We start from the raw sequence: 12,445 nt of genomic DNA, 5'->3' as shown, positions 1-12,445 counted from the left end.
AACTTGGGATGGGGTCACACATCAGGGTTAGTAATAGTGGGGACCATTGTAACTGCAGGCCTGAGGGCCTTGGGAGGGATGGTTATGGGAAGCCAGAGACAGCTGGAGTTGTAGCTGAAGGAGAGGGATATTCCTACTGAGCTTTGGTAGAAGAAAGCCATCTTCAGTACTTCCCTGGTGGTCTAGTGGTTGAGAATCTGCCTTCCAGTGCACGGCCATGGGTTCAATCCCTAGCCAGGGAGCTAGGATCTCACATGCCAGAGGCAACGAAGCCCAGGTGCCACAACCAGAGAATCCATGGACCACAAGGAAAGATACCACTGGATGCAACCAAGATTCTACATGCTGCAACTGGGATCTGATGTAGCCAGATGAACAAATATAAATAAATTTTAAAATACATTTTTTATGTAGCCAAATAAACACATATAAACAAATACATATTTTTTGAAAAGAGAGAGAGAAGTCATATTTTAGAGATACTGTAGAATTAAAATCAAGAGATCTGATGATGTCATTAAAATTGGAAAAGTAAGAGACTTCAGAAAAGAATTATAAAGCTGGCAAAAACTTATCAGGATTGACTTTTATAGAACTCTGAATTTGAACAAAATTTTACAGCCCCCAGGGGAACATTAAAAAAGGAATATGTGGGCCTTCCACAGTGGCAGCCTTTGAAGAACAGCATCCATGGCTCTGAGCTACCCAGTGGCCATGGGCCTCAGCAAGAGCCGCAAGGTGACCATGTACGTGAGCAAGCTGAGGCACAACGGCCGTCACAGGCACCTTACCAAACACACCACGTTTGTGCAGAACATGATCTGGGAAGTATGCATCTTATGAGCAGCAGGTCATGGAGCTGCTCAAAGTCTCCAAGGACAAGCAGGTCCTCAAGTTCATCAAGAAAAGGGTGGGGGGAGAAGGAGGTGGACATGCAGTACATCTCTCTCCACGGGTACATGAGGAATATACCTTCAGACACACAAGCAAGCGCACGCAGAACACCAGCTGAGTGCGGACAGGAGGACCTGACCAGTGGAAAAGAGTATATAGAACCATGCAAAACTTAGTAGGATGAAGGAATTAGGGAGAAAAACAGGAGTGTTAGTAGGACTGGACCTGCCCTCGGCAGGTGGGGGAACTGAAGCAGGGGTCTGATCCCCACATTGGTGCCACTGTCTGAGTCAGAGGAGAAACATTTAAGGCTGAGAGTGAAACAGCTGATCTCTTGCAGCCTACATGGAATGAGAATCAGACAGTCCTTGCTGCAGCCATACATACCCTGAACAGGAACGCTGGTCTCCTGAAAGGTGCACCGGCTCGGAGCTGGAGTTTAGGGATTGTGGAGCAATCCCAGGGCGAGGGCTGCTGTTGACTGCAGAGAGACAGATCGAGGGGATGTGAGGGAGATCGTGGTGGGAAATGCCTGTGCAGGAAAGCCAGGCAGCCATGGAAGCAAGGTGATACTGCTGAGTCACTCGTGGAGGGGAGCCATCACCAAGCCTCTCTCTCCCCACACACCAGCACTGGCAGCCGAACAGTAGAGAGGCTGGCCCATCAAATGCCTGACTCACTGAGCTACAGAGTAGGACCCCAGCCAGGGTGCTCCTTTCAGTGACTGATGTGACGATTTACAGAGCAGGACCCTAGGCAAGGGAGCCCTCTAAGTGCCTGAATGGGCTGAGCTATGCAGAAAGACTGGCCAAAGAGGCCTTCTGATCACCAGCTACAAGAGGCTCAGAAAAAGACTGTGATAGAACCGTAACTCCTGCAGCCGAGGCAGTCCATCTCCCTGCACCCTTGGCACTGCCAGGGTCCCCATAAGCCAAGCAGCTGCATCACCTCCATATTCAATTCTCACTGGGGCAGAGCTGCCACAGGCAGAAAAAATCTTGTGTCTATGCATGCAGTGTTGCTTCGGTAGTGTCTGACTCTTTGCAACCCTGTAGATTATGGCCTGCCAGGCTTCTCTATCAGAGAGGGGGTTTTCCAGGCAAGAATACTGGAGCGTATTGGCCACTACTGGTTGCCATACCCTTCTGCTGCTGCTGCTGCTGCTAAGTTGCTTCAGTCATGTCTGACTCTGTGAACCCCATAGACGGCATCCCACCAGGCTCCCCCATCCCTGGGATTCTCCAGGCAAGAACACTGGAATGGGTTGCCATTTCCTTCTCCAATGCATGAAAGGAAAAAGTGAAACTGAAGTCGCTCAGTCGTGTCTGACTCTTAGCGACCCCATGGACTGCAGCCCACCAGGCTCCTCCGTCCATGGGATTTTCCAGGCAAGCGTACTGGACTGGGTTGCCTTTGCCTTCTCCAGCCATTCCCTTCTAGAGCACAGATTTCCTGATACCCTAGCCACCAACCCCTCTGAGTACCTGGTGCTGCCAGAACCCTTGTGACCCAAGCAGCTGCACCACCTTCACACCTGGCCCTCAGAGGGGCAAACCCAAGCCCTCCAGGGCAGCCTCAGGAGCAATCCCCAGTGGACAACCCATGTGTAGAGGTGGAAATAAAACCACAGTTGAAACCAGGGGCAGTGTGGGTAAGGAAGAAGACTCAAACCCTTCCCACCAGCTGTACAAGATGCAGATCTGTCCCATAAATATAAATACAAACATATATATTTATACAAATATAAATATAAATACAGCACAAATGAAGCACACTAGAAACACAAAAGTACAAATAAATGAAGAAGAAATAGGCAAACTGCCTGAAAAAGAATTCAGAACAATGATAGTAAAGATGATTGAAAACCTTGAAAGCAAAATGGAGAAAATGCAAGAATCAATTAATAAAGACCCAGAAGAATTAAAGAATAAACATACAGAGACAAACAACACAACTACTGAAATTAAAAATACTCTAGGAGGAATCAATAGCAGAATATTTGAAGCAGAAGAACAAATCAGAGAGCTGGAAGATAAAATTGTGGAAATAACTTCTGAAGAGCAGAATAAAAGGAATGAAAAGAGCTAAGGAGAGTTTCAGAGACCTCTGGGACCATATCAAATGCAAACATTCAAATTATAGGGGTCCCAGAAGAAGAAGAGAAAAAGAAAGGGTATGAGAAAACTTTTGAAGAGATTATAGTTGAAAATTTCCCTGACATGGAAAAGGAAATAGTCACTCAAGTCCAAGGAGCATGAAGAGTCCCATACAGGATAAATCCAAGGAGAAACATGCCAAGACACATACTAATCAAACTAACAAAGACTAAACACAAAGAAAGAATACTGAAAGCAGCAAGGGAGGAGCAATAAGTAACACACAAGGGAAGCCGAATGCACTTGCCAGCTGATCTTTCAGCAGAAACTCTGCAGGCCAGAAGGGAATGGGAGGGTATATTTAAAGTACTGAAAGGGAAAAGTCTACAACCAAGATTACCTTACCCGGCAAGTATCTCATTCAAAATTGATGGAGAAATAAAAAGTTTTCAGACAAGCAAAAGTTCAGAGAATTCAGTACCACCAAACCAGCTTTATAACAAATGTTCAGTTCAGTTCAGTTCAGTCGCTCAACAAATGTTAAAGGGACTTATATAGTCAAGAAATACAACAGAAAAAAAAGATCTACAAAATCAACCCCAAACAATAAAATGGCAATAGGAACATATATATCAATAATTACTTTAAATGTAAATGGATTAAAGGCTCCAACCAAAAGACACAGACTAGCTGAATGGGTAGAAAAAAAAAAAAGACCCATATACATGCTATCTACAAGAAACCCACTTCAGACCCAAAGACACATATAGACTGAAAGTGAGAGGATAGAAAAATATATTCCATGCAAATGGGAAGCAAAAGAAAGCTGAAATAGCAATTCTCATATCAGACAAAATACACCTTAAAATAAAGAAGATTACAAGATATAAGGAAGGACACTACATAATGACCAAGGGATCAATCCAAAAGGATTGTAACAATTGTAAATATCTATGCACCCAACATAGGAGCACCTCAATACATAAAACAAACACTAACAGACATAAAAGGAGAAATTGACAGTAACACAACCCACTCACACCAATGGACAGATCATCAAAACAGAAAATCAATAAGGAAACACAAACCTTAAATGATACTTTAGATGAGATGGATATCATTGATATCTTCAGGACATAACATCCATTTGCAGAAGAATACACCTTCTTCTCAAGTGCACATGGAACATTCTCGAGGATAGACCACATCTTAGGTTACAAATCAAACCTCAGTAAATTTTTAAAAATTGAAATCGTACAAAGCATCTTCTCCAACCACAATGGTGAGGCTAAATATAAGAAAAAAAGTGTAAGAAACACAAACACATGGAGATTAAACAATGCGTTTCTATATAACCAACAGGTTACTGAAGAAATCAAAAGGAAAATAAAAAAAATTCTAGAAACAAATGACAATGAGATCACAACAACTCAAACTCTATGGGATGCAGCAAAAGCAGTTCTAAGAGGGAAGTTTATAGTGATATAGTCCTACCTCCAAAAAACAAGGAAAACATTGAATAGACAACCTAATTTTACACCTACAACAACTGGAAAAAGAAGAACAAAAAAACGTAGAAGGAAAAAACTCATAAAGATCTGAGCAGAAATACATGAAAAAGAAATGAAAGAAACAATAGTAAAGATTAATAAAACTAAAAGCTGGTTCTTTGAGAAGATAAACAAAACTGACAAACTTTTAGCCAGACTCATCAAGAAAAAAAGAGAGAATAATCAAATCAACAAAATTAGAAATGAAAAAGGAGAGGTTACAACAGACAATGCAGAAATACAAAGGATTATAAGAGATTATTACGAACAACATATCACAAACTGGAATCAAGATTGCCGGGAGAAATATCAATAACCTCAGATATGCAGATGACACCACCCTTATGGCAGAAAGTGAAGAGGAACTCAAAAGCCTCTTGATGAAAGTGAAAGGAGAGTGAAAAAGTTGGCTTAAAGCTCAACATTCAGAAGACGAAGATCATGGAATCTTCATGGTCCCATCATTTCATGCAAAATAGATGGGGAAACAGTGGAAACAGTGTCAGACTTTATTTTTCTGGGCTCCAAAATCACTGCAGATGGTGATTGCAGCCATGAAATTAAGACGCTTACTCCTTGGAAGGAAAGTCATGACCCACCTAGACAGCATATTCAAAAGCAGAGACATTACTTTGCCAACAAAGGTCTGTCTAGTCAAGCCTATGGTTTTTCCAGTGGTCATGTATGGATGTGAGAGTTGGACTGTGAAGAAAGCTGAGCGCCGAAGAATTGATGCTTTTGAACTGTGGTGTTGGAGAAGACTCTTGAGAGTCCCTTGGACTTCAAGGAGATCCAACCACTCCATTCTAAAAGAAATCAGCCCTGGGTGTTCTTTGGAAGGACTGATGTTGAAGCTGAAACTCCAATACTTTGGCCACCTCATGCAAAGAGTTGACTCATTGGAAAAGACTCTGATGCTGAGAGGGATTGGGGGCAGGAGGAGAAGGGGACGCCAAAGGATGAGATGGCTGGATGGCATCACTGACTCGATGGACATGAGTTTGAGTGAACTCCGGGAGTTGGTGATGGACAGGGAGGCCTGGCATGCTGCGATTCATGGGGCCACAAAGAGCTGGACACAACCGAGTGACTGAGCTGATTATGAACAACTACATGGCAATACAATAGATAACTGGGAAGAAATGGACAGATTCTTAGAAAAGTTCAATCTTCCAATGCTAAACCAGGAAGAAATAGAAATTATGAACAACCCAATTATAACCACTGAAACTGAAGCTATAATCAAAAATCTCCCAAAAAACAAAAAGCCCAGGACCAGATGGCTTCACAAGAGAATTCTATCAAACATTTAGAGAAGAGCTAATGCCTATCCTTCTAAAACTCTTTCAAAAAATTGCAGAGGAAGGGACACTTCCAAATTCATTCCTCAGGGCCACCATCACCCTGATACCAAAACCAAAGACAACACAAAAAAAGGAAACTATAGTCCAATTTCACTGATGAATGTAGATGCAAAAATCCTCAACAAAATTTTAGCAAACAGAATTCAGCAACACATCAAAAACTCATACAGCATAATCAAGTTGGGTTTATTCCAGGGATGCAAGGATTTTTCAATATATGCAAATCAATCTGTGTGATACACCATATTAAAAAATTGAAAGATAAAAACCATATGATAATCTCAATAGATGCAGAAAAGACTTTGACAAAATTCAACACCCATTTATGGTTAAAACTCTTCAACAAATGGGCATAGAAGGAATCTACATCAACATAGTAAAAGCTGTATATGATAAGCCTACAGAAAACGTTATTCTCAATGGTGAAAAACTGAAAGCATTCCCCCTCAGATCAGGAACAAAACAAGGGTGCCCACTTTCGCCACTATTATTCAACATACTTCTGGAAGTCCTAGCTACAGCGATCAGAGAAGAAAGAGAAATAAAAGGAATCCAGATCAAAAAAGAAGAAGTAAAGCTCTCACTGTTTGCAGATGACATGATACTATACATAGAGAACCCTAATCAGTGAATTTAGCAAAGTTGCAGGATTCAAAATCAATACACAGAAATCACTTGCATTTCTATACACTAACAACGAAAATTCAGAAAGAGAAATTAAGGAATCAATCCCGTTCACCATTGCAACAAAAAGAATTAAATATCTAGGAATAAACTTACCTAAGGAGACAAAAGATCTGTACACAGAAAATTATAAGACACTATTGACTGTGTGAATCACAATAAACTGTGGAAAATTCTGAAAGAGATGGGAATACCAGACCACCTAACCTGCCTCTTGAGAAATCTGTATGCAGGTCAGGAAGCAACAGTTAGAACTGGACATGGAACAACAGACTGGTTCCAAATAGGAAAAGGTGTACGTCAAGGCTGTATATCGTCACCCTGCTTATTTAACTTCTATGCAGAGTACATCATGAGAAACACTGGGCTGGAAGAAGCACAAGCTGGAATCAAGATTGCCGGGAGAAATATCAATAACCTCAGATATGCAGAGGACACCACCCTTATGGCAGAAAGTGAAGAGGAACTAAAAAGCCTCTTGATGAAAGTGAAAGAGGAGAGTGAAAACGTTGGCTTAAAGCTCAGCATTCAGAAAACGAAGATCATGGCATCCGGTCCCATCACTTCATGGGAAATAGACAGGGAAACAGTGGGAACAGTGTCAGACTTTATTATTTGGGGCTCCAAAATCACTGCAGATGGTGACTGCAGCCATGAAATTAAAAGACGCTTACTCCTTGGAAGAAAAGTTATGACCAACCTAGATAGCATTTTCAAAAGCAGAGACATTACTTTGCCAACTAAGGTCCGTCTAGTCAAGGCTATGGTTTTTCCTGTGGTCATGTATGGATGTGAGAGTTGGACTGTGAAGAAGGCTGAGCGCTGAAGAATTGATGCTTTTGAACTGTGGTGTTGGAGAAGACTCTTGAAAGTCCCTTGGACTGCAAGGAGATCCGACCAGTCCATTCTGAAGGAGATCAGCCCTGGGATTTCTTTGGAAGGAATGATGCTAAAGCTGAAACTCCAGTACTTTGGCCACTTCATGGGAAGAGTTGACTCATTGGAAAAGACTCTGATGCTGGGAGGGATTGGGGGCAGTAGGAGAAAGGGACGACCGAGGATGAGATGGCTGGATGGCATCACGGACTCTATGGACGTGAGTCTGAGTGAACTCTGGGAGTTGGTGATGGACAGGGAGGCCTGGCGTGCTGGGATTCATGGGGTCACAAAGAGTCGGACACGACTGAGTGACTGAACTGAACTGAACTGAATGAAAGAAATCAAAGATGACACAAACAGAGGGAGAGATATTTCATGTTCCTGGGTAGGAAGAATCAATATTGTGAAAATGACTATACTACCAAACGCAATCTACAGATTTAATGTGATCCTTATCAAATTACCAATGGCATTTTACACAGAACTAGAAAAATTTCACAACTCATATGGAAGCACAAAAGACCACGAATAGCCAAACCAGTCTTGAGAAAGAAGAATGGAGCTGGAGGAATCAACCTTCCTGTCTTCACATTATACTACAAAGTTACAGTCATCAAGACAGTATGGTACTGGCACAAAAACAGAAATATAGACCAATGGAACAAGATAGAAAGTCCAAAAACCTATGGATACCTTATTTTTGACAAAGAAGGCAAGAATATACAATTGGACAAAGACAGCCTCTTCAACAAATGGTGCTGGGAAAACTGGACAGCTACATGTAAAAGAATGAAATTAGAACACCTCATAACACCATACACAAAGATAAACTCAAATTGGATTAAAGACCTAAATGTAAGACCAGAAGCTATAAAACTCTTAGAGGAAAACATAGGCAAAACACTCAATTATATAAATCAAAGCAAGATCCTCTATGACTCATCTCCTAGAGTAATGGAATTAAAAACATAAGTAAACAAGTGGGACCTGATTAAACTTAAAAGCTTTTGCACAGCCAAGGAAACTATAAGCAAGGTGAAAAGAAAACCCTAAGAATGGGAGAAAATAATAGCAAATGAAACTGACAAAGGATTAATTTCCAAAATAAACAAGCAACTCTTACAACTCAATACCAGAAAAACAAACAACCCAATCAAACAGTGGGAAAACAACCTACACAGACATTTCTCCAAAGAAGACATACAGATGACTAACAAACACATGAAAAGATGCTCAGCATTGCTCATTATTAGAGAAATGCAAATCAAAACTACAGTGAGATATCACCTCACACCAGTCAGAATGGCCATCATCAAAAAGTCTACAAACAATAAATGCTGGAGAGGGTGTGGAGAAAATGGAACACTCCTGCATTATTGGTGGGAATGTAAATTGATACAGCCACCATGGAAGATGGTATGGAGATTCCTTAAAGGACTAGGAATAAAACCACCATATGACGCACCAATCCCACTCCTAGGCAATATACCCTGAGGAAACAAAAACTGAAAATTGTTCATTGCAGCACTATTTATAATAGCTAGAACATGGAAGCAACCTAGATGTCCAATGACAGATGAATGGATAAAGAAGTTGTGGTACGTATACACAATGGAATATTACTCAGCCGTAAAAAGGAACGCATTTGAATCAGTTTTAATGAGGTGGATAAACCTAGAATCTATTAGACAGAGTGAAGTGAGTCAGAAAGAGAAGGATAAATACTGTATTCTAACCCATATATACAGAATCTAGAAAAACGGTATTGAAGTATTTACAGGGCAGCAATGGAGAAACAGACATAGAGAACAGACTTATGGACATGGGGAGAGGGGAGGAGGGGGTGAGATGTATGGAAAGAGTCACATGGAAACTTACATTATCGTATGTAAAATAGATAGCCAACAGGAATTTGCTGTATGGCTCAGGAAACTCAAACAGGGGCTCTGTATCAACCTAGAGGGCTGGGATGGGGAGGGAGATGGGAGGTTCAAAAGGGAGGGTATATACATATACCTATGGGTGATTCATGCTGAGGTTTGACAGAAAACAACAAAATTCTGTAAAGCAATTATCCTTCAATAAAAAATAAATTAAAAAAAGAATGTAATTACCTCCAATTAAAATAAATAATTTTTTTAAAAAATAAAGGGGAAAAAAAAGGGTGGGGACACACAAAAGTGCCAAGAGGAAGAGAGAAGAGCTGAGCAACGCCATGGCCTCCATGAGGAAAGTGGCAGCCAAGAAGGACTGAGCCCTTCCCCTCTGTGCACAATAAACCTTTTCAGATAGACAAAAAAAAAAAAAAGGAAAGAAGCAACACAATTTTCATTTTCTAAAAAAAACCACAGTTCAATTCAGTTCAATTGCTCAGTCATGTCCGACTCTTTGCAACCCCATGGACTGCAGCATGCCAGGCTTCCCTGTCCTTCACCAACTCCTGAATCTTGCTCAAACTTAAGTCCACTGAGTCAGTGATGCCACCCAACCATCTCATCCTCTGTCATCCCCTTCTCCTCCCACCTTCAATCTTTCCCAGCCTCAGAGTCTTTTCCAATGAGTCAGCTCTTCGCATCAGGTGGCCAAAGTTTTTGAGCTTCAGCTTCAGCATCAGTCCTTCCAATGAATGTTCAGGACTGATTTTCTTTCTGATTGACTGGTTTGATCTCCTTACAGTCCAAAAAACCCACTGTGACATTTTAATTTACCTACTTATTATCCCCCAACCTCTACCTTATCAGCAGGCATGAGGATGGTGGTCCGGATTCTTGGTGTGGGCTTGCTGATGTCAAACGAGGCAACACTGATCCTGGTCTCTAGGAACTGTCGTTGTGTGATTTGACCCGTCTGATGGATCCTTGCGAGATGAGCCTTAGAACTTTCTCAGGGCTAGGGTAGCTTCCCAGGTGGTGTTTGTCAGAAGCATTTAAAGGTGAATGTTCTATTTGCAGGTCCCTAGAGCAGGGGATGGGCCTTCCCTGGTGGCAAAGCAGTAAAGAATCTGCCTGTAATGCAGGAGACCCAGGTTTGATCCCTTCAGGCAATCCCCTGGAGGAGGGAAAGGCAACCTGCCCCAGTACTCTTGCCTAGAGAGTCTCATAGACAGAGGAGCCTGAAGGGCTGCAGTCCATAGGGTCGCAAAGAGTTGCACATGATTAAGCAACTAACATATACACACACACACACAAAGCAGGGGATAGCAGACAGGGCCTGCAATGGATGGACTGAGTAGCCTGGATAGGGGAAGTTCAGGGCGGAGGTGCATGGGGGCATAAAGACTTTGGGTGCCATCTGCATATGGCATAGGGAATCAGGAGAGACGTGTGTGTGTCCCACACCTGCAAAATATCTAAGACCCTAAGTTTTCACCTCTGACTGACCTTTAAGGTGAAGTTGTTCAGTCATGTCCGACTCTTCGCTAACCCATGGACTGTAGCCTACCAGACTCCTCCGTCCATGGAATTTTCCAGGCAAGAGTACTGGAGTGGGTTGCCATTTCCTTCTCCAGGGGATCTTCCCGATCCAGGGATCAAACCCAGGTCTCCCGCATTACAGGTTACCATCTGAGCCACCGGGGAAGCCTGACTGACCTTTAAGCTCCACACAGAGAATGACAGCCAAGTCGGAGTTGTAAAAGACCTGGCTTAGCATTGAAGAAGGGGCCCAATCAGTGACAGAACCAATCAGGAAAGACCAGGAGCATTTTCTTTTCTTTTCCTCTTTGACTCTTTTCCTTTAAGGAAATCTCTGTCAAATGATTAGTTTCTTGATTAACAAACAAGAGAAGACTTTAACGGTCAAACATGACAAAGACCATGGTCTTTTAGAAAGTGGTTCAGAATAATCACTAAACAAACAACATCCCATACTAAGCAGTAAGAGAACTCACAGAGGTAAAAACCTGATTTCCAGTACCATATTATGATATGCAAAGTGTCCATTTTTTGGAAAAAAAAAAGCGACATATAAAGAAACAAGAGAATATGGCTCATTTGCAAAAAAGAAAGAAAAGAATTAGAAATCATTCCTGAGGAAGGTCAAACGTTGGATTTACTAGACAAAGACTTTAGATCAAATAAACTGTCTTAAATATGTTCAAAGAACTGAAGGAAACCATGCACGAGGAAATAAAAGAAAGCAGGAGAACAATGTCTAAACAAATAAGAGATAATAGATAGAAAGTACAAAAGGGAACCAAACAGAAAGTCTGATGTTGAAAATTACAGTGATTTAGATGAAAAAAATTACCTGATGGGCTCAATGATAGATTTGAGCAGAGGAAATAATCAGCAAACTAGAAGATAAATCAATAGAGAAGGAAACCTGGGAAATTCACAAAAATTCAGAAATTTAAGAACATACTCTTAAACTATCGATGAGTCAAAGGAAAAATCACAGAGATTTTAACAAATTTTTTGAGATAAATATGAAAACATAAAACCTACAGAATGCAGTGAAAGTAGCTTTCAAAGGGAAATTTATAGCTTTAAATGTCTTTGTTAAAAAATAAGATCTCAATACTCTGATTTCTCTTCAGATTGCATAGATCATTTAACCTTTAAAAAAATAAGATCTCCAGAAATCTCTGGCTGTCCAGTGGTTATGATTCTACACTTTCACAGCTGAGGGCCTGGGTTCTATCCCTGGTTGGGGAACTAAGATCCCACAAGCTGCACAGCATGGCCCAAAAGAAAAAAAAAATTTTTTTAATAAGATCTCAAATCAATAACCTAACCTTACATCTTTAGGAAATTAAAAAAAAAAAAAAAAAAAAAGGAAGGGCAACTAAATCCAAAACTTCAAAAAGAGGAAGTAAAAATTAAAGTGTCAATAAATGAAATAGAGACTAGAAAAATGATAAGGAAAATCAACAAAACCAGAAGCTGATTCTTTTAAAAGATCAACAACACTGACAAGCCTATAGCTAGACCAGTGGTGGAAGGTGGTGGAGGTGGTGCGGACACTAAAATTACTAGAA

The 12,445-nt window shown here is 41.2% G+C and overlaps 1 pseudogene; it reads left to right on the top strand.

The window, feature by feature from the left end:
- The first annotated feature begins 690 nt into the window (after window positions 1-690).
- On the top strand, window positions 691-9,721 carry LOC128066884 (60S ribosomal protein L36-like; annotated as a pseudogene).
- Window positions 9,722-12,445: the final 2,724 nt, after the last annotated feature.

Source organism: Budorcas taxicolor, chromosome 21 (assembly GCF_023091745.1).
Source record: "Budorcas taxicolor isolate Tak-1 chromosome 21, Takin1.1, whole genome shotgun sequence".
Lineage (NCBI taxonomy): Eukaryota > Metazoa > Chordata > Mammalia > Artiodactyla > Bovidae > Budorcas > Budorcas taxicolor.
This window is presented reverse-complemented; position numbering and strand designations above follow the sequence as displayed.